The sequence below is a fragment of the Tupaia chinensis genome, unplaced genomic scaffold, assembly GCF_000334495.1.
Source record: "Tupaia chinensis unplaced genomic scaffold, TupChi_1.0 Scaffold000127_2, whole genome shotgun sequence".
In the NCBI taxonomy this organism is placed as follows: Eukaryota; Metazoa; Chordata; class Mammalia; order Scandentia; family Tupaiidae; genus Tupaia; species Tupaia belangeri.
The window spans coordinates 3,743,981-3,766,865 of NW_006159596.1; the positions used below are offsets into that span (position 1 = coordinate 3,743,981).

At 38.1% G+C, this 22,885-nt stretch overlaps 1 protein-coding gene across 1 annotated transcript in view; it reads right to left on the reverse strand.

The window, feature by feature from the left end:
* INPP4B (inositol polyphosphate-4-phosphatase type II B) overlaps window positions 1–21,840 on the reverse strand; it is a 957,317-nt gene extending 935,477 nt beyond the window's left edge. Inside the window, exons 1-3 of the mRNA XM_014586328.2 lie at window positions 21,759–21,840; window positions 9,948–10,137; window positions 1,342–1,568 (exon numbers count right to left, since the gene is read on the reverse strand). The gene's annotated coding sequence lies outside the window, so the exon portion shown is untranslated. The remainder of the gene's footprint in view (window positions 1–1,341; window positions 1,569–9,947; window positions 10,138–21,758) is intronic.
* Between the last annotated feature and the right edge of the window lie 1,045 nt (window positions 21,841–22,885).

The following is a 22,885-nucleotide window of genomic DNA, read 5'->3' on the forward strand; positions in this document are numbered from 1 at the left end:
ATCCAAAACTGAGATGGTCTTTGTGCCTATTGAGGCAGCTCATGCTATCACCTTAGGGTCAATGCAGCAGAGAGACATAGGTAATGACTGAGGGTTCCATGCTGGAGTCAGGATGTCAGGATCCCTGGCATCCTATTCTGATTCACCTCCTCACTTACTTGGGCCATCTGCAGAGTGGGAATAATACTGAGTTGTTGGGAAAGTCATGACACATTTTTCCATAGAAAAATAGAAAGAAAAAAAAAAATGTCGTGACTTTCCTGACAACCTAATAAAAACCACCTACTCCGAAGGATTGTTACAAGAATTAAATAAGACAATGCACATGAAGCCATGAGAATAGTGCCAGGCACATAGTAGGTCCTCAATTAACATTAGCTACTATTGGAAAGGTAGCGTGGTACACTGCTTTTGGCACTGTATGTCATTTAACTTAATGCCTATGGTTTGAGCTCATCTTTTCATGTGTAAGTAGAAGTTTGTTTTTTCTTCACCAGCCAGTGAACACCCATTCTCTCTCTCTCTCTCTCTCTCTCTCACACACACACACATACACACACACACACACACACACACACACACAATGGCTGACTTCTGGAGCCCATCTGTCCTCTCTTATCTCTCAGTGCATTTGCACGTTCTCAGGAGTGGGTCCTCTTGCCTCCTGATCAAGCTTCATGATCCCCAATACTGCCGTCAGTGAGCCTCAACTGGGACCGACGGTGCCAGGCCCTGAAGGCTTCAACAGGGGTCAGCCCATTAACTTAGTTGCTAGAAATTACATATAGTAATAGGAATTAATTAATTCAAGCTCCAAGGGGCAGAGCCTTTACACTCAGTGATGAGGACAACCCTTAATTTTTTACCACACATCCTCTATCAAGCCGTAACATCTCAGAAGGCTTCACAGAGTATGTATTGGGTTGTCAGGAAAGTCATGATGCATGTTTTTAAAAGAGATTTTTACCTTAAGGCACGTGAGCTTTCCAGAGACAGACAGAGAGACAGAATCAGTGAAAAGGAAAGTGAGAAATCAACTCCCCGGGGGATGGCCACACTACAATCTCTTCTCCTCCATTCTCCTCCCAGGATCTTGGGCATGCATGCACACGTGCCTAGCATGATTTTCAGGCCTGTGGGTCTGGGAATGGGAATCAAACCATGGTTAACCAGGTGGAAGTCCAATGACGTTACTGCTATGCCATTTGCTGGCCCCATTAATGGTGCATTTTTACTGAAAAAAAAAAAAAAAACCCAGAAAAATATGTCATGACTTTCCCAACAACTCAACAACTTAACAGATAACCAAAAGTCCAATACACAGATTTACATATAACTTACTCTGTGATGTTGCTGCCTCAGGACCCAAGGAGCCATCTTTGTTCAGAATCTCTTTCAGGATTTTCACATCTCCAGGCTCTCCTTGTATCTAGGCTGTGGAATCCATGCCCAGCTTTTCCGGTCACAAAGTGAAGAGGAATCAAACCTGCCCTCTAGGCCATGGTTCTCCTCAGTAAAGTTTTTTCAATCACTCACAAAGGTAGCTGCCCTTCTTCATTCATCATTTCCTGGAATATAGAAATTTAGTGTTTTATCCAAAGTATATCTGTACTCATGACAGGGCCTGAAAAGATAGTATTCCGCAGGCAAAGCAGCCTAAAGAGAATGAATGACCTTTCTTTCTGATACTCCAGGAGTGTGCATATTGATCTGGGAAGGCAGAGATTTCTCACTACCCCAAGATTTCTCACTACCCTCAGCTATCTCTGGGAATGCTCTTTACTGACCTTCCTCTAGCCCTTGGTTCAGGTCCAGGAGGTACAAAGAGGCTTCCTCTGCTAACTCTCAATTCAGTGCCACTGGACAGCTAGGCCTTCCCTCTCCCTTTCTCCATTATTTCATTATCATGCTGGCTTCTTATTCCCTTTCCTGGAACTCATTCACCTCAGTCTGCTCACAGAGTCCCTGTGACATATCTCACTAGTCCCCATGAAGTATCCCCAACCCTCTGAGGAAATGGTCATCTCCTTAGAGCCAAGAAAAATGGCAGATATTTTCACTTCATGTGTATGTAAGAGGAACTTTAAGAACTCTCATGCTGGGGCCAGCAGGTGGCATGGAGCTTAGGGCAGCTGAATCCCATCTGGCTGACTGCACAGCTCAAGTTCTAGACTGGGTGGCTTGAAAAACATCCTGGGCATGTGTGTATGCATGCCCAAAATCCTGAGAGGAAAAAAGATAAGGGATTGTGGCATGGCCATTCCTATTGGGGAGTGATCTCTCTCTCTCTCTCTCTCTCTCTCTCTGTCTCTCTCTCCTCTCTCCTCTCTCTCGCACATGCCCTCTAATAAAGCTAAAAACAAAGAAACAAAAAACTTCTCTCATCTTTAGGTGTTGGGGAGTGCCCTTCTAGATTGGAATGAATGTTGAGGACCCAACCTGAACAATTCTGAACTATGGTCACTAGCCAAAGTTCTGCCAGGAGTGTTGCGGTGCTCCTCACTTTTGCTCTCTGGTATGGTGTCTTTCCTCCTTCTCTTTGGCTTCAAGATACCAGAAAGATGACCGTGATCTTCCTACAGATCTGCCTGCCCTGGAACACTCCACTGTGGAGAATCCCTGCCAGGGCCCATGTGCAAATGCTTAGAATAAAGCCTATTTGTAGCAGATAGAGGTTGAAAGAATAAGAACCACAAATCAAAATTAATTTTCATAAATGTGATTTGAGAAGGCAGGAAGGAAACAGTGCAATAACTACAAGTTCATATCAATTTTAGGAGAAAGGATATTTCTTGGTTCATTCCATTAGTGTTTAGAATCTGTCATGTTCCAGGCATGGAGCCAGGCATGAGAGATAGGGGGCAAGAACAGGCAGCCATGAGAAATGACAGGTGCTTTATGGCCAAAGACAGGTGTCCAGTCCTCAATGGTTAGAATCAGTCTAGAGTGAGGAACAGACAAACCTTAATTAAGTAAGTGCACAGATAAACATGAAATAATGAAATTGTTGTCCTGTAATAGGAGGTTAAAGGGTGCTATGAAAGCATGTAACAATCATTCCTGATGCTGCTCTGGGCACCCAGAGAAAATCTCCCTAAGGAACTGATACCTTGGACCAGCAGTTAGTGTAATGACTATGTCGCTGGACTCCCACATGGTCAACCACGGTTCGAGTCCCGGACTTGGTGGCTTAAAACTCACGCTGGGCGCGTGTGCGTGTGTGTCCAAGATCCTGAGAGGAGAATGGAGAAGGAATTGCGGCATGGCCATCCCCGCTGGGGAGTGATTTCTTGCTTTCTGTCTCTCTGTCTCTCTCAGTCTGTCTGGTGAGCACACATGCCGTATAGCAAAAAACCTCTCCAAAAAAAAAGGAACTGATACCTTAACCGGGAGGTGAAAGTTGAGGAGGAGGAGAAGGAGAACAAAGAAAAAGATAGAACATGAAAGCCACATATTTATTGAAGTAAAACATCTCTAAGTCTGGGTCTGCAGAGACATTCTATTACTATATGTGTATGTATGTTATGATGGATGTTATTACTATCCATGCATATAAGAATATATTTGCACATACTAAATAAGCAGAAAGACTTTGTTTTCAGAATCACCAATAATGATATCTTTGAATAACTTAAAAATTTAACTCAGAACCAATAGATCTTACTAGGGTGTGGGAACTTAATGTGTGGGCTGAGAACTTAGAATTTGGTTTCTGAAACCCCAGGTGCTAGCACTGGCTTTCCATGAGTTAAATAGCCTTGAGCAAGTTTTTCAGTCCTCACAAATCATATTCCTCACATCTAAAAACTGAGAAAATTAAAATCAATTATCTTGAATCTTTTCAAATTAAAAAAAATCCATATTTCTGTAATTATTGTCTGCAATATCTAGAGATCCTAAATTAAAATAATTATTCAAAGATTTCTGCAGTGTGAATACCTATGTAGAAAGGCTAGAGAAACAATTAGTTCAATTATAGTTTGGGTTAAGAATAGCTTATGTGTTAAATTAGGCATTGTTAAAAAAAATAGAATAGGAAAAATTCTTTCACTAAGTTCGTTTAGGGAAAAAAATCCATTTTGAGGAAACAGAATCCATTTTGAAAGTCTGGCAGAAATATATGCTGGTGATGTTAAAAATGCAAAAGAACTAGAAACATCTTGCAGTGTTACAACTCATTAGAGTATTTACTAGACCATAGAGTACGGCATTTGAGAGCAAACAGGGCTCTGAACACTGTTTTCTTAATTAAAATTTTCTATTTAACTCACTTGAAATATATAGTAAAAATGAACAATCAAATAAATAAAACGAAAATTCAAAGCAGAACAACAGTTGAGAAATACTGCCCTAAGTCATGGCTATTTGTTTTTCAACTTGCAGGATAGTTCACGTTGTATAATCATGATGTAGTTAAAAATATAATGAGAAATTGGCACTGGTAGTTTTATAGGACTTGAAGATTGGTTTTCATGCACCAAGCTTTTTTGTTATTTAAACTTTGTTACTGTCATCATTTTTCTAGCTGTTGAGTTTAACCTTTGAACGCTACCAACTGCAGGGCCATAGAGCATGTACGCAAATAAATGGAAAAATGTTACTGGGTTCAGTGATCCATAGGGCATGTCATTCCACAGTGAAGTTTGCATGAAATGAGCCCTCTTTATTTGCTCATGTGTTTTTAAGTTAGATATAAACTGCCCAATTTATAAACCACTGTCTATGACTCCCAATACCAAAACAACAAAAACCATTTAAAGACTAGTCTACACAAAAATGTTTGAATAATCATAGAGTCTGAGGAAAGGATTGAGATCTGAAGGTCTTCTAGGTTACCGAACATCCCTGAAAATAAAAAATCATCTGGAACCTTGATTTTTGTTGTTGGTTTTTGTTTGTCTGCTCATTTTATTTTAAGTTTACTTATTTATTGTGTCCATGAGTGAGAGGGACACAGAGAGAGACAGACAAAGACAGAGAAATAACACTCCCTCTTGCTCCCAACAGCAGGGTTTTTATACCATGAGCAATCTACCTCTTGCATCTGCCAGGAGGTAGATCATTAGCACACACATGCCTAACATGATTAGAGAAGTCGTGGATAAAAACCTAGAACCTTCTCATGTGACTCAACCTCACAGAGGGTTGTATTTTACCGCTGTGCCATTGTCTGGCCCCATTTGGAACCTTGTTAAATTTTTTAAAAACATACAAAAAATTATTGGGACCCCACATAATACTCTGAATTAGAATATGCAATGGGAAAATCTTCATTTAACAGTTGTGAGTGCTCTCAGATGACACCTAAGAAAGTCTGATCCAGTCCAACTTTCTATCTGAAATTTGAATCCTACTCTTATGTGGTTCCTAATATTTTATGTGCCTTAGTATTACCTCACAGGTTGGTTGATGTTTTTAATATTGAGTCAGCACTCTTTTCACAGATATACAGTATTGAGCTAGAAAAGGATTTGTAATAGTTCATTTTATGTGTCAACTTGACTGGGCTAAGGGCTGCCTAGTTAGCTGGTAAAACATTGTTTCTGGGTGTGAGTGTGAGGGTCTTTCTGGAAACCATTAGCATTTAAATTGGTAGACCAAGTAAAGAAGATCACCTTCACCCATATGGGTGGGCGTTATCCAATTTGTTGAGGGCCTAAAAGAATGAAAAAGCAGGGACCAGCAGTTAACGTAATAGCTATGTCGCTGGACTCCCATGTAGTCGACCACGGTTCGAGTCCCGGACCCAGTGGCTTAAACTCACACAGGGTGCGTGTGCATGCGTGCCCAAGATCTCTAGAGGAGAATGGAGGAGAAGGGATTGTGGCGTGGCCATCCCCTCTGGGGGGTGATTTCTCACTTTCTATCTCTGTCTCTCTCCGTCTGTCGCACGTGAGTGCACGTGCTCTATAGCAAAAAAAAAAAAAAAAAAAAAAAAAAAACCCTCAAAAAAAAAAAACAGAGAGAGACAGACAAAGACAGAGAAATAACACTCCCTCTTGCTCCCAACAGCAGGGTTTTTATACCATGAGCAATCTACCTCTTGCATCTGCCAGGAGGTAGATCATTAGCACACACATGCCTAACATGATTAGAGAAGTCGTGGATAAAAACCTAGAACCTTCTCATGTGACTCAACCTCACAGAGGGTTGTATTTTACCGCTGTGCCATTGTCTGGCCCCATTTGGAACCTTGTTAAATTTTTTAAAAACATACAAAAAATTATTGGGACCCCACATAATACTCTGAATTAGAATATGCAATGGGAAAATCTTCATTTAACAGTTGTGAGTGCTCTCAGATGACACCTAAGAAAGTCTGATCCAGTCCAACTTTCTATCTGAAATTTGAATCCTACTCTTATGTGGTTCCTAATATTTTATGTGCCTTAGTATTACCTCACAGGTTGGTTGATGTTTTTAATATTGAGTCAGCACTCTTTTCACAGATATACAGTATTGAGCTAGAAAAGGATTTGTAATAGTTCATTTTATGTGTCAACTTGACTGGGCTAAGGGCTGCCTAGTTAGCTGGTAAAACATTGTTTCTGGGTGTGAGTGTGAGGGTCTTTCTGGAAACCATTAGCATTTAAATTGGTAGACCAAGTAAAGAAGATCACCTTCACCCATATGGGTGGGCGTTATCCAATTTGTTGAGGGCCTAAAAGAATGAAAAAGCAGGGACCAGCAGTTAACGTAATAGCTATGTCGCTGGACTCCCATGTAGTCGACCACGGTTCGAGTCCCGGACCCAGTGGCTTAAACTCACACAGGGTGCGTGTGCATGCGTGCCCAAGATCTCTAGAGGAGAATGGAGGAGAAGGGATTGTGGCGTGGCCATCCCCTCTGGGGGGTGATTTCTCACTTTCTATCTCTGTCTCTCTCCGTCTGTCGCACGTGAGTGCACGTGCTCTATAGCAAAAAAAAAAAAAAAAAAAAAAAAAAAACTCTCAAAAAAAAAAAAGAATGAAACAGCAGAGGATAAGCAAATTTGCTCTCTGCTTGAGCTGGGGTATCCATGTATCCATTTTCTCCTACCTTGGGTCATCAGCACCTGCTTCTTGAGTCTTCAGATTTGGATTCAGATTTATACCATTTAATTCCCCTAGTTCTCAGGCCTTCAAACTTGGACTAAAACTACACCATGGGGTTTCCTGGGCCTCCAGCTTGTAGACAACAGATTGTAACTTTTCCCAGCCTCCATAACTTCATCAGCCAATTCCTCATAATAAATCTCTTTCTATATCTCTACATATATCCTATTGCTTCTGTTTCTCTAGAAAATTCTAATACAGAGGTTTTGTCACCTGCCAAATCTAGCTCATCTCTGCTTAAACTAATCCAAGAGCCCAAATTACTTCTACCTAATGTAATTACAAATATTTTGTTTTCTCTACCTAAGTAAACTCATCTGTACACTCTCTTTTGTACAGATATGTCCAATCTATGAAAAGAAGTAGGAATTTTTAGTGTGTGTGTGTGTGTGTGTGTGTGTGTTTAAAATCAGTGAGCTAGAGGTGAGTTTTTGTGTTGTGGCAATATCTTCTCAAGGGCAAATTGTGAGGAATGGAAAAGGGAGGAGGGAAACCTATTCAAAACTCATTCTTTGGCAACACACACACAAAACAATTAGTTGTCTGGCTTAAATTTTAATACTAACTGATAAATCCATCAGAGGCAAAAATATATATAATAAGGCATTACATATTTTGAATACTGTAAAACTCAAATATTTAGGCATCTCTTTGGAAAAAAATTACTATTCATTAAATAAGCATATTTCTTATTCAAAATTGAGGTTTTGAGCCTCTTTGTTATTCTGGGAGATCACTAGAAATATATCATACTGAATGTTTACGTTTATTTCAACAAACACACATTGAGGGCTTACTATGCTCAGGCACTGTTACTGACACTGGGGATACTGTAGAAAACGAGACCATTTAAAGATACCATCCTCCTGTACCTTCATTTGGTATGGGATGGGAAAGAAACAACCTATCCTGGAATAAATATATATAATAAAATATCTGGCGAAGCTGAGCTATGAAGACCATAAATCAGGATAAGCGGATAGAGAATGACTGGAAGACTTTTATGGAACGCAGCATCCAGCACATCACCATTAGCTGGCATTCATTAGCATGATTTATGGATGAGCATCATCTTCCTTCATATATGATTTTAATGATGCTGGCAATGGTACTTTCCATATTTATGAATATAGCTTTTAAAAAAAATTAAAAACTGCAAACTGCTCCAAACAGAGAGCTTCGCTGGTCAAGCCTGGCTTTCTGACTGTAGGTTCCAACGCAGGGCCTGTCACTGTTGCTGATTGTCTTGGTCCCACAAGCTGCTCAATACCGTGAATCAAAATGAGCCACCCCATCACTCTGCTGAGGTCCCATCGGCAGGACCTCTCATTCATCGCCGAGGCAGCCTCCTCAGTGTCACATCAACATTTCCGATGGGCTTCTCGGTGAATGCCTCCGTGGAGATTTCTTCACAGGTCTTGCTGTGGAGCAGCTGCTCTGGAGTCCTGCTGCCATCCGCCCTCAGCCAGGGCAGCCAGGCAGAGCAGCCCAGTCAGTGCCGTTTGCAGACTGGCTGCGTTCCAGGGCAGCTGGTAAGGCTAGTGTGGCGCTGTTGCTATATACTCATACAGCGATGATCACCTTTGTGGCCTGGCTACGGGCTGATCTGACAGAACGTCCACACCAAACCAGAATAAATGCACTGCCTCTCTCAACCTCTTTTTAAAAAAGGAAAGCAGGAAAGAGTAAGCTATAAATAGGCATTAAAAATAAGTAGTTTAGACCAGCCACGGTGACACAGTAGTAACACAACACTGGTGCTAAAGCTACACAGGCCAATCCTAAATTTCTGTCTGAAGGTCTTGCTATATGTAAACAGGGCATTTAGGTGTGGCCTTGGTCATGGCTGGCTGTAGCTGGGAGCAAAAACCCTGTTAGGGGTCTCTCTCTTTCTCTGTATCTCACTCTCTCTGAGCAAATAAATAAATAATGACATTTTTAGAAAAGGGAATGACTAGTTTATAAATGCATAGAATCAGCAAGCTTAACATGCCTTGTATAATGTTATCATGGTGCTGACAAACAGAGTGATGCTGAGGCCTGGTCAAGTATGCACCACATTGTCACCAAGTACATGAGGAATAGCTGACATGTGTTGCACATACAGATCACATCATTTATGTTTATAGTGTGTATAGCTTGAAAGCTCTCTTACATCTTATATCATTGTATCAATATATTCACCATGTGAATATATTTATATATTTAAAATCAAAATCAAAAATATATTTAAAATCAAAATCAAAAATATATTTTTTAAAAAGAGATTTTTGTTATAAGGCACATGCCCTCCCCAGGGAGACAAAGAGAGACAGAAAGCAAAAATTCACCCCCCAGGGGGGGTGGCCATGCTACAATCCCCTCTCTTCCTTTCTTCTCTTGGGATCTTGGGCACACACGCACATGCACCCAGTGGGCCCAGGACTTGAACCACAGTCGACCACATGAGAGTCCAGCAACGCAATCATTAAGTCATCTGCTTGTTCCCATCAAAAATATTTGTGAGTGTACCACACAAGCGAAAAATTAATAAATGACATTTTCAAATGTATTGTTTGCAATTTTCACTTTACTACCCAGAAACAGACCCTGCCTGTGGTTAGCCCATTGTCCATGCTCATGAGTGGAAATGAAGCAATAAAGTGTAGATAATCCAAAATAATCCAAAAGCTAGTCACACTACAGATGTGTCACAGAATTCAAGTAGAACCATAATTCATGAATCAAACGGTCTGTTTCGCCTACTTTACAACAAATTCCTGCTCCCACACTGGTTACTGCACCCCCCGCCCCCTTGTCTTGAAACCCTTCATCTGTAACTTCCACTACATCAGTCTAGGTTCTCCTACCTACCTCTGGGGTAACTCTTTTTCTTGCTCCCTCTTCTAACGGTAGATATGTATGGCATGCTTTTTCCATCTGTGTATCTGCTTTCTTCCTCAGGATCTCATCCACCTTCACGTCTTCAATTTTCATCTCTTTGTGGATGATTCAAAGATCTTTATCTTCTTAAGCCGGGTTCACATGAGTCCCATACAGACTGCTGCAGTTAGAACAATTGTTTGGTTGGGAAAATGTAAATGTAGATTCTTTCTTCATGATTTATATAAAATTTAATTCTAGGTTAATTAAAGAAATAAATGTACACTCTACAAAAGTACAGAGTTGTCATAAAGGCTGGAAATAGATAGATAATAGGTAGACACACAGACAGACAAACCAAACCTCTTTAATAACATCATGTAAACTATGTTAAAGGCTCAGGATTATTTAGCAGAATTCAGAGACACAAACTGATGCAGAGATTAGTGCATCACAGATGGATATGCAGGGACTGATAGAAACATTATGTCGAATATCAACATTCATTGCAACTTCATAGTACATTGAACTACGTGGCACTAATGAGGAACAGAACATTGAATATATCATGCGATGTCAATGAACATAGTTGTTATTGTATAAAATAAGCATGCCATTTAGGGGCCAGGTGGGGGCATAGCAACACTATGCAAGGCAATCTGGTATGAGAAGGTTTTGAGTTCAAGTCTGGAGACCTTCCTGAGTATGCCAGGCGTATGCTCACTCATGATATAGGGCTGGGTGAAGGCTAGGGTGAATCAGGGAGTTGAGACCCTGTTAAGGCTGCTGTCTCACTCTTTCTCTTCCTCTCGTTTGCTGTCTCTGTCACTCTTGATATAAATAAACTTTTAAAATATGATCCCCAAAAACGCCATTTATTACGCATATTGTAGTTATGCTACAGACTTCCTGGTCGCCCTATTTAAGCACAAGCACATGATTGTCCTGTTTAAAACCATAGGGCAAGGGAAGCATTGCTACATAATAGAAATCATAAAACCAAAAAGCCATAAAGTAAATATTTGAAATGTGTTTTTAAAAGGACCTCAAAAAAAAATTGATAACAAAGATTATCTGCAGTGAGTGGGAAATTGTCATGTATTCTAAAACTTCAGATTGTTTTATTTTTCAATAATGAGCATTGCCACAGGTTATTTGTATACATTTAAAAAATAAATATAAAAAGTACTGGGAACCAGTAGTTAGCGTAATGGCTATGTCGCTGGACTCCCACATAGTCAACCACGGTTCGCATCTCAGACCCAGTGGCTTAAAACTCACGCAGGGCACGTGTGCGTGCGTGCGTGCCCAAGATCCTGAGAAGAGAATGGAGGAGAAGGGATTGCGGTGTGACCATCCCCCCTGGGGGGTGATTTCTCCCTTTCTGTCTCTATGCCTCTCTCTGTCTGTCTGGCGAGCACATGCACCCTATAGCGAAAACCTCTCCAAAAAAAAAAAAAAAAAAAGTACTGTATAGTTTTAACTACACTACTAATAAGTACTATATTTACTAAAATAATACATTTTGCTTTCAACACACTTTTAAAAATTGGTGATAAAAAATACAAACTATAACTTGCCTATAATGTCTTCAGTTATGCAAGAATAAACATGTTGAGTATAAATTTCTCTTCCCAAGTTATTCAGGTGGAAAGCCAGCTCAGGAAGTCTATAAGAAATGACAGAAATAAATACAACTATTTTTATTGCAAATGTCAGAAACAAGAAGAGGCAGTTCTAAAGAACAATAGGATAATAAATTATGGAATAAAACAGCTGTTTCCCAAAATGTTTTTTCTTGGAATGCTAGCACTTCAGATTATAAGTATTCTACAGGGGAAACAAACTGCTTTATCATACAAAATGTTTGAAAGAAATCTAGGCTAAGCATGAACTTTTTTCTCTGTAGGGCATGTGTTGCTCATCAGGGAGACAGAGAGAGATAGAGGGAAAGTGAGAAATCACCCCCAGGGGAGATGTCCATGCCACAGTTTCTCCTTCATTCTCCTCTCAGGATTTTGGACATGCATGCACACGTGCCCAGCATGATTTTCAAACCACCAGGTCCAGGACTTGAAGCATGGTTAGCCATGTGGGGATCCATCACATTAACCACCATATCACCCGCTGGCACCATGAACATATTTCTTAACTTACAGATCTTTTGAAGTCCTCAATATGTTCCTGTATGTGGTGAATATTAGGAAATAGTCTTTGAATAGCATCAAAAGAATTCCACATTGATTTGAGAACAAATTCTTTAGATTTAAAAGCTCATCTTGTGCAAAATGCTTATCAATATATCAAGGAAAAAAAGAAAGCCTTTTCAGTAAATGGTGCTGAAGAACTGGATATCCACCTGCAGAAAAATGAAACTGGATCCCTATTTCTCACCATTACCAAGAATTAATTCAAAATGGATCAAAGATTGAAACATGAGGCTAGCAAGTAGTGTCATGGTTGGGACACTGGACTCTCACGTGGTCAACCGAGGTTTGAGTCCTGGACATGGCAGCATGAAACTCATGCTGGGCACGTGTGCATGCATGTCCGGAATCCCCACAGGAGAATGGAGAAGAGGGGATCGTGGTATGGCCATTGCCCCTGGGGGGTGATTTCTTGTTTTCTGTCTCTCTCTCTCTTTCTAATGAGCATAGATCCCTATAGCAAAAAAATCTCTCTAAGAAAACAAACAAACAAACAAAAACTTAAATGTAGAAACAGGGGAAACTGTTGAAGACATGGGAATAGGCAAAGATTTCCTAAATAAGACCCATAAAGCATGCAATAATCCCCAAAATCAATAAATGACATTACATCAAGCTAAAAAGTTTCTTCACAGCAAAAGAAACCATAATTAGAGTGAAAAGAAGCCCCTCAGAATGAGAGAAAATATTTCCACATTACTCCTCAGATAAGTGATTGATAACCTGAATGTATAGAGAACTCAAGCAGCTCACCCATAAATAATGAATAATTAAAAAATGTGCAAATGAACTGAGTAAACAACTCTCCAAGGAAGACTTATGATTGGCCAAAAGGTACATGAAAAAAAAAAAAGTTCAAAGTCTCTTATCATAAGGGAAATGCACATTAAAACCACAATGAGATATCATTTAACCCTAGTTAGAATGACCAGGATTAAGAAAAAAATTAAGAACACGTGCTAGTGAGGCTGTGGTGAAAAGGGATCCCTCTTATACTACTAGTAGGAATGTGTTGGGTTCTTGGGAAAGTCATGATGCATTTTTTCATAGAAAAACATGTCATGACTTTCCCAATGACCTAACAAATTAGTACAACCTCTGCGGAAAACAATGTGGAGGTTTCTCAATAACCTACAAATAGAACTGCCTTACGTCTCCGTTATCTAACCAATTTCTTGATATTTACCAAAAGGATAGGAAAACACTGTCAGAAAGATATTTGCACATCCATGTTTATTGCAGCATTATTCACAACTGCTAAGATAATGGAATAAACCTAAGTGTCCAAAAACGGATGACTAGATTGAAAAACTGTGGCACATATTATACTATAAAATATTACTCAACCATAAGAAACAATGAAACCGGGAACCAGCAGTTAGCGTAATGGCTATGTCGCTGGACTCCCACGTAGTCGACCGTGGTTCACATCCCGGACCCGGTGGCTTAAAACTCACACTGGGCACGTGTGCGTGCATGCCCAAGATCCCGAGAAGAGAATGGAGGAGAAAGGATTGCGGCGTGACCATCCCCCCGGGGGGTGATTTCTCGCTTTCTGTCTCTATGTCTCTCTCTGTCTGTCTGGCAAGCGCATGCACCCTATAGCGAAAAACCTCTCCAAAAAAAGAAAAAGAAAAGAAACAATGAAACCATTTTTTTTTTATTCAAAATGGATGAATATAGAAGACTTAATGTTGAGTGTAGTGCACCAGACTTGAAAAATAATGGGAAAATATTTTTGTAAATTCTGCATCAGATAATGGACTGATAACCAAAATACACAAGAAACTAAAGAAGCTGTTTGGTAAAAAGATGGTCAACCCTTGGGGCCGGCAAGTGGCATGGTGGTTAAAGGCACTGGACTCCCACATGGCCGACCACGGTTCAAGTCTCGGACCTGGTGGTTTGCTTTCTCACTTCCTTTCTCTCTCTCTCTGTTTCTCTCTGACCAAACTGGAAAATAATAATGATAATAATAATAAATAAAGTTAAATAAATAATTGTTTAAAAAAAAGATGGTCAACCCTATTAAAACATGGGAGAAGGAGTTGAAAAAAAAACACTCTCTAAAGATGATATACGAATAGCCAAAAGGCATATGAAAAAATGTTCAGCATCCCTCATCATAAGGGAAATGCAGATCAAAACAACAATGAGGTACTATTTAACCCCAGAAAGAATGTCTAAGATTAAAAAAATAAAAAATGATAAGTGCTGGCAGGGGTGTGGTGAAAGGGGAACTCTTTTACACTGCTGGTGGGAATGTAAATTGGCCCAGCCACTGTGGAGAACAATTTGAAGATTCCTCAGAAAATCTACAAATAGATCTACCATATGATCCAGCAATCCCACTCCTCGGTATCTACCCAAGGGACAGAAAAATTCTTCATTGGAAAAGTGCTTGCACATTGATGTTTATTGCAGCACTATTCAAGATTGCTAAGACATGGAACCAACCCAAATGCCCCCATATGGATGAATGGATTGAAAACCTGTGGCACATATACTCTATGGAATACTATTCAGTCATAAAAACCAACAAAACCCTGGCTTTTGACAGAAAGTGGAAGAATATGGAAGAATTGCTGCTGAGTGAAGCAAGCCAGGCTATGAAGGAGAAACACTGTATGTCCCCACTTAATATATACCGAGTGTCTGCACTCTACGACCAAAACTGATTGACTAAAAGATATACAAACACAAGACATGGGGGTGAATACCAGATGTGGTGTGTGTGGACAAGTGGGACCTAGGGAAGGACATTTGGAGGAGGAATACAGAGGCAGAGCGTTGACAGGACCAGAGGTGTGGTGTAATCTGTTGAAGATATTTTGATCAACGGGATTGGGGAGAATTGCTCACATATCGAAATGTTCATTTCATAAGCTAAACAATGTCATTGAATGTATATAAAAATTAATTAATTAATTAATTAAAATAAATAAATACACACTGTATGCCCCCACTCAGTATGTACCAAATGTCTGTACTCAGTGAGAGAAATGAAAAGCGACAAAGATAAAATAGTATCAGAGTAAGAGTAGATACTGGAGACTGCAAGGGAGGGAAGTCTGTGATAGACAGCGGGTGGTAGAGGGTGGGGCAAAGGGAAGAAACATTTAAAAGAGAAAAGAACATGAAGTTCTCTGCTGAAAAATTCTGAAATTTTTGTATCATAAAAACATAATAGAGATGGGGCCACTGCCACCCAAGCTACTGACTTCTCATTGTCCTGCTCCTTGGTTTAGGGCCCCTGGATCAGAAAGTTCTCCCCCTCCTACTTCTCCATCTCTTCAAAATGAATCTTTAAAAAATTTTCTTAACCCTTCTAATAAGTACGTAGTTCTATATATCATTATGATTTTGATTTGAACACCTGTGATTACTTATAATGTTGAATATATTTTTGTGTATTCACCATCTATATATCCTCTTGGATAAAATATCTGCTCATGTTTTTCCCCACTTTCTAATGGGATTGTTTTGTTTTTACTCATGTGCTTTCAGAGCTTTATGTATATGCTAGATATATGATCCTTGTCCAATATGTGGTTTTCAAATATTTTCTCCCACTTTATAGCATGTCTTTTCATCTTCTTAATAGAGTCTTAAACAGTGCCAATATTTTCCGTTTTAATGAAGTCCATTTATCTATTTTTTTCCTTTATAGATTATGCTTTTGGTGTCATGCATAAGAATTTTTTACTTTGTTCTATATCTAAAAGAATCTATCTTTTGTATTCCTATATATACTTTTGGGATTTATGTCATCAATTTTGCCTTAATTTTTAATTTGATGGAAAGTTCATATTGAAGTTTAGTTTTCATTTCATTGTATCTATGGATGTTGAATTTTTCTTGTTTGATGAATTGAAAAAACTATTCTTCCTCCATTGAATTGATTTGAGAAAGATTAGTTCAACTTTTTTTTTTTTTTGAGAGGTTTTTGCTATAGGGCACATGCACTTGCCAGAAAGACAGAGAGAGACAGAAAGCAAGAAATTACCTCCCGGGGAAGATTGCCATGCCACAATCCCTTCTCCTCCATTCTCCTCTTAGGATCTTGGCCACGCACACACACGCACCCAGCGTGAGTTTAAGCCACCAGGTCTGGGATTCATTGGAGTCCAGCGACATAGCCATTAAGCCAACTGCTGGACCCATAGTTCAACATTTTTTTATAAATTAATTTTTTTCTTTAATTTCTTCCATTAATCTAGTCATCTGTCGTTTTATCAGTGTGTGTGTGTGTGTGTGTGTGTGTGTGTGTGTGTGAAATAAGTTAGGGAAGGTACTAAAGTTAAAATAATTATAGGGCCAGCAGATGTAGTGGTTATGTCACTAGACTCCCATATGGCCAAAAGCAGTTCAAGTTCTGTACCCAGTGACCTGAAAATCATGTTGGGTGTGTGCGCTTGCATGTATGCATGTCCTAGATCCCAGGAAGAGGATGTAAAAGGGACTGTGGTGTAGCCATCTCTCCAGAGGGTGATTTCCCACTTTCCCTCTCACTGTCTTTCTCTCTCTCTCTCTCTCCAGTGAGTGCACACTTCTTAAGGCAAAAACCTCCTTAAAAAAAAGAATAAAATAAAAATAAATTAGTTTTAAAAATAGAAATTATAGGGACCAGCAGATGGTGTAATGATTACACTGCTGGACTCTAACATAGTTGACCACAGTTCAAGTACTGGACCTGGTGGCTTGAAATTCACACTGGGTGAATGTGCATGCCTGCCCAAAATCCCAAGAGGAGAATAGAGAAGAAGGGACTACAGTGTGGCCATCCCCCTAGGGGTGATTTCTTGCTTTCTGTCTCTGTGTCTCTGTCTCTCCAGGGAGAACATAAACCCTACACATTTTTTAATGGAAATTACAAATTGTACACTCCATTCCTTAGCTAAGCAAATAAACTAGGCCATGTACAGGCTGCACCATGTGTTTCTTTGAGTCAAAAAGCAATATGAGATTTTAGAAATTCTTGGAAAATCAAAGCCTATCTATTCATGTTAACATGGTCTCCAGATATTTGAGCTCACATTCTATTTACAAAGGGTATCTTGGTTTCAGGAAACACTTTCTCTACCCCTATTAATCCTCTTTTATGATCTGTAATTAAGACATACATAATGTTTTAAATGATTAATAATGCTGTTCCCCTTATGTTTAAAAGCTTCAGATCAATAGCTTTTGAGTTCAGAACTTTGTATCCTCAGATGTAATTATATGAAAGACTGCACATCAAAAAATGTGCAGCAAAATTCCCATAATTCAATTTATACTGATTAATAGTGTCTCTATTCATGAATAAATTGAATTAAATATACTAAATGAATACAGTTCTATTCAAAAAGAAGAACTAGCTCTAGAAGAGTTAATACAAATAAAAGTAAATGTAATATCAATACACGGGATAATTTTTATTGTCTATTAATGCAAGCACAAATCTATGCATACATATACTTACATATGAATATGTGTATATATTAGAAATCTCATTTTCCTTCCCCATTTCATTCAAACACTAGTGAAAATTCCTCAGCATAATATTTCCTCAAGAAATATTTTTGTTTTGGTTGGGATTCTTTCTCCTTTAGACTAGATTGCAAACGCTGAGGTCAGGAATCATATTGCTTCATTGGACACAGATCTGGATGTATTTAAACTTTCTGAGTAAAATTAAACACTCTCCCCAGTTGCTATGGCTTGCAAGGTTTACCATTTAATCATTCAATACACAGAAGTAAATGGACTACAAACAAAGTGCAATAATTTTTAAACAATGTCTTAGAACAGGAAGCCAGCAAACTATAGCCCTGGAGCTCTCAGGTCAAATCCACGCAGCACCTGCTTTGTAATTAAGATTTCATTGGAACAGAATCAGGTCCATTCATTTAAATATTGTCTATGATTGTTTTCATGCTACAATGAATGCTAGCAATAAAATCTCCTTTATGGCTGACAAAGCTTAAAGTTTTCACAATCTAGCCCTTTATTTAAAAAACACAGGCTTCTAGATAAGCCAATTCTTTCTGTCAGTGTCATTATTATTATATTTGGTTATGAATTGAGTTTCTATATGTTTAAATATTTAAGTGTCTAATTTTCTAAGCATGCATAATTTCTATTAATGAACTGACAAGTTAACTAACTTGGGAATTTAAGAAAGCTATGTCTTTTATCAATCTACCTCCTTATTCACAATGCCTGACTTTCTAAGAGTGACATGAGTCTGCAACCTCTTAGAAAAACTACCGATTGACTTTCTAGGAAAAACAAACTTAAAGACATGCAAGACTTCTACACAGAAACTACACGAAATTACTGAGATAAATTTGAAAAGACAAAAGAGAGAGAGGGAAGACACTTCCATGAATTGAAAAGCTCAGTTTTGAAAGTTATCAATTCCTTTCACATTGATCTATAAACTTATTGGAATACTAATGAAAATCCCACAAGAGATTTTGTAGAATTGACAAGTTGATTCTATGATTTCCATGGGAAAACAAACAAACAAAAGAATTGCTAAAACAAACTTAAAGAACAAATTTTAAGGATTTATATTACTTGGATATCAAGACATATTATATCCATAAGTAATAAAGTATAATTCCTCCTGCACAGGAGGAAAGGCCAATGAATGGAAACCAGAATCTAGAAAAAAGAAACAAACATACTAATATATGTTCACTTGATGTATGACATATAAATTTTCTAGGTCACTTCTTTGTCTCCATAAAATAATGATGAATCTTAATTCTTACCTCACATAAAATATTTATTCTAAGGCCAGGCAGTGGAGTTGGTAGCCCTCATACCCACATGTGAGGGTCCCAGGTTTATGTCCCAAGGACTCCCTCAACATGCTGAGCAGCACACATAACCTGGGGTGGCTGAAGCTTGGGGTGAATGGCAGTAGGCAAACCCTTTTGGAGGTCCCATCTTACTCTCTCTAAATAAATAAATAAACTTTAAAAATTAATTCCAAATAAATTATGAAACTAAATGTGAAATGCAAAATAGTAAAGCTTTTAGAAAATAGCATTTAAAGAAAAATCTAAGATGTGGGAACAAATCATACAGTGAATCATGTGTTCTCTGGTGTTCCCTCATGTACAGTCCCATACTGTGTCAGTGAGACCTGTGACTTGTTTCTAACCAATAGGATATGGCCAAGGGAAAGGATTTCAAAGGTAATTATAGTCTCAAATAATTTGATGTAGAGTCACTATCAAAAGAGAGACTATCCTATGTAGGTTGGACTTTGTCTCACGAAGGACATTAAAAGAGGAACTGGGGACCAGCCCATGGAGTGGTGGTTAAGGTGGCTGGATCCCACATGGCTAACTATGCAGTTCAGGTCCTAGACTTGGTGGTTTGAAAAACACGGTGTGTGTGTGTGTGTGTGTGTGTGTGTGTGTGTGTATGTGACTGCTCAAAATCCCAAAATGAAGGAGAGATATGAAGGAGAGATGGAGGAAGGATTACAGCTTGCTCAAGATCATGCCCCAAGGAGAATGCATGTGTGGGCATATGTGTGAATGTATGTATGTATGTATGTATGTATGTATATATACATATATATGTATATATATACACACACATATATATACACACACACATACACACATACATATATGTGTCCATATATTTGTGTACACATACATATCGCACATGTATACACACAAATGTATGCATGTGTGTATGTACACACGTGTGTATATGTCTCTCTGTGTGTATATTATGTATGTATGTGGGTAGACATGTGTATGTGTATATGTGTGCATAGATATCCATACATGCATGCATATATATACACACAAACATACCTTTATATGGATGTATATGCACACACACACATACATACATACACACTCTCTCATGGAGAATGGGAAGAAGAAAATTCTGAATGGATTGAGAAATTCTTGAATTTAGAGAGTTTATCTTATAGTTGATGATAATTCAATTTGTGCCACTAAGCAGAATGGAACAGGACAGAATTTAAGTTCATTTGTAGGAAATAGAATCACATTTGGAGCTCCTAAATTGGGAACTGTAATTCACAGCTATACAATTGCTTTAAACTTTTGTTCCTATTGATCTTAATTATTCATATACTACAATTCAGGAATAGCTAACTCCAATGAGCAGTTTTTCTTATGTACTTATTTCATTTTTCTCAAATCTTCATATTCTTTTTATACTCTCATAGCAAAGAATGAACTGCTTTATTATTTGCTTCAATTTCATAGTCATGATGATTCTAAAATCCAATTTGTCTTAGACATAAAATATTTACTATTTTAAACACTTAGTTAATTTCTATTGACTGATAGTCTTTTGAATATTACACTCCTGAGATTGTCTAGCCCGCTACTCCTGGAAGAGCATCTAACATAATACCTTCCCAGGTTCATTATTATTTGTTTTGTGGGAAGCTTTTGTCCTTGAGCAGAGTTATAATGTTTTTTCAGAGACAGTTGGGCAAATATTCACAAAGATAAGCCAGCAGATATAACTGAAGCAACAAAAGGTATTTTAAAGTTCAGATAAAATTTAAAGAATAGAATTTCAAAGGAAAAGGATACATTCACAATTGTAGATTTATTCCCCACAAACATGCATAAAAGCTAATAGACGCAAAAAACACCCACCAACAACTGAGCCAAACATACACTACAGTCTCTCCACAAAAGAATTCTGAACTTTTCTCAATTGTACCCACTCTTTTGTGCCATTTCATTTGTAGTAAACCCTAAATACTTGTACTTTCTAGCCATAGAGAAGGTTCTATTCATGCTCAAATTTAGACCCAAGATATAATCAGGTCTAACCATATAATTCACATATTCTCCCACATGAAACACCAGCATCTCACTTGCACACACACATTCAACACAACATATAAAGATATTCTTTTAAATATCAGTCAACATGAAAGAACTTATAGTATATTATTTCACTTTAATTATTTCATCACACTTGGCATTAACTTCAGCCCCTACAGAGGACTCAGTCACTAATATTATTAAAACAGTGAAACACTATTCAGTGCTTACAATAGGAAGGACATTATGATAAACAATTTACATACATGGTTACACTTAACCTCTACACTAAATAACCACAATCCTATGAGGTAAGACCTACTATTAGCCAAATTTTATAGGTGGGTAAATAGAGGCTTAGAGAGTCTACATATAACAAACTATAATGTATAGCTTTGTGCTTTGGTGCATTCTTTGTTGCTTAATAACTGAATACCATAAAGTAGATCATTTATAAAGAATAAAAGTTTATTCAGCTCACAGTTTTGGAGAATCAAGGTTAAGGGAATCTATCCAGTAAGAGTCTTCTTCTTGGTGAGGACTTAACTGCAGAGTCCCAAAAAACCACAGGGCATGAAACAATGTGAGAGCAAGAGCTTGTCTGTGTCCACGTCTCTCTTTGGTCTCACGCTCTCTCCTTATAAACCCACCAGTATTCAATCATGGGAGTCCAACGCTGATGACTTTATTAGTTCTAATCACCTTCAAAAGACTCCACCTCAACTATTAAAAATCAGCACCTAGACTATAAAAAAATCCTCTCCACTTACCTCTTCACTTAGATGCTTGTTTCCCTTTAGTTTATTCTCAACCAAACACCAGAATGGTCCATTTTCAAGATGTCTGATCCAGTGAATCCTCCCATGGCTACATAAAATAAATAGCACATTCAGAATAAAGTCTTACATCAGCAGATAAGACCCCTATAGTATCTGGACTCCAATTATCTTTCTGTCGTCATCTGCTCTATGCTTTATTCACGGCCTTGTAGCCTCATTCATTGACTCTTAGCTAAATGAACCCACCAGGCACTTACTCCTCTCTTACCTCAGATTTCCACATAGTTTACCTCCTTACCTTTTTCAAATATTTACTCAAATGTTCTCTTCTTAATGAGATCTCTTTAAACTTTTACCCACAACACATATCAATTTTATCAGCTCATAACATCTTAAATATTAGTATTTATTTTCTGACTCAATCTATTCGGATGTAAGTTCTAAGAGGAAATATTTAGTTAGTTTTGATCAGTGACGTAACTCTAAGCTCTACAAAAGTTTCTAGAATATGATAGACATCAATAAATATTTATTGAGTATCCAGATGTCTCTCTCTTTAGATTTGTGAAGATTTCAGCTAATATGCCATGAAATAGATTTTTTTTATGACTTTTCCTGTCTTTTTGCCTTCTCAGATAATTTTTAAGTACATAGTCACTTAATGTTGTCCCAGTTTTCCCATATTTTCATTTTTAATGGTTATGTTTGGGTTGTTTGCTGTTTCAAAGGTTGTGTCTTCTAGTTCTACGATTCTTTCTTCTGCATGGTCTAATCTGTTGCAGATGCTCTCCACAGAATTACTTATTTCCTGTGTTGTATGCATCTCCAGGATTTCTTTTTTACTTTTTTTATGATAGCTATATCTCTATTAAATATTTCATCCATGTCATGAATAGTTTTCTCTATTTCTTGAAATTGTTTCTTTGTATTGTGCTGCATCTTATCGAATGTTGTTAAGATAAATATTCTGAAATCCATTTCTGACATTTCTGTGATTTCCTATATTTGTCCATTATTATTGGAGAGTTAGTGTTTTCCGTTGAAGAAAAAATATTTACTGGTTTTTCTATATTTCTTGTGTCCCTGAGTTGACATTTAGGAATGTGGAGGAGTACTTA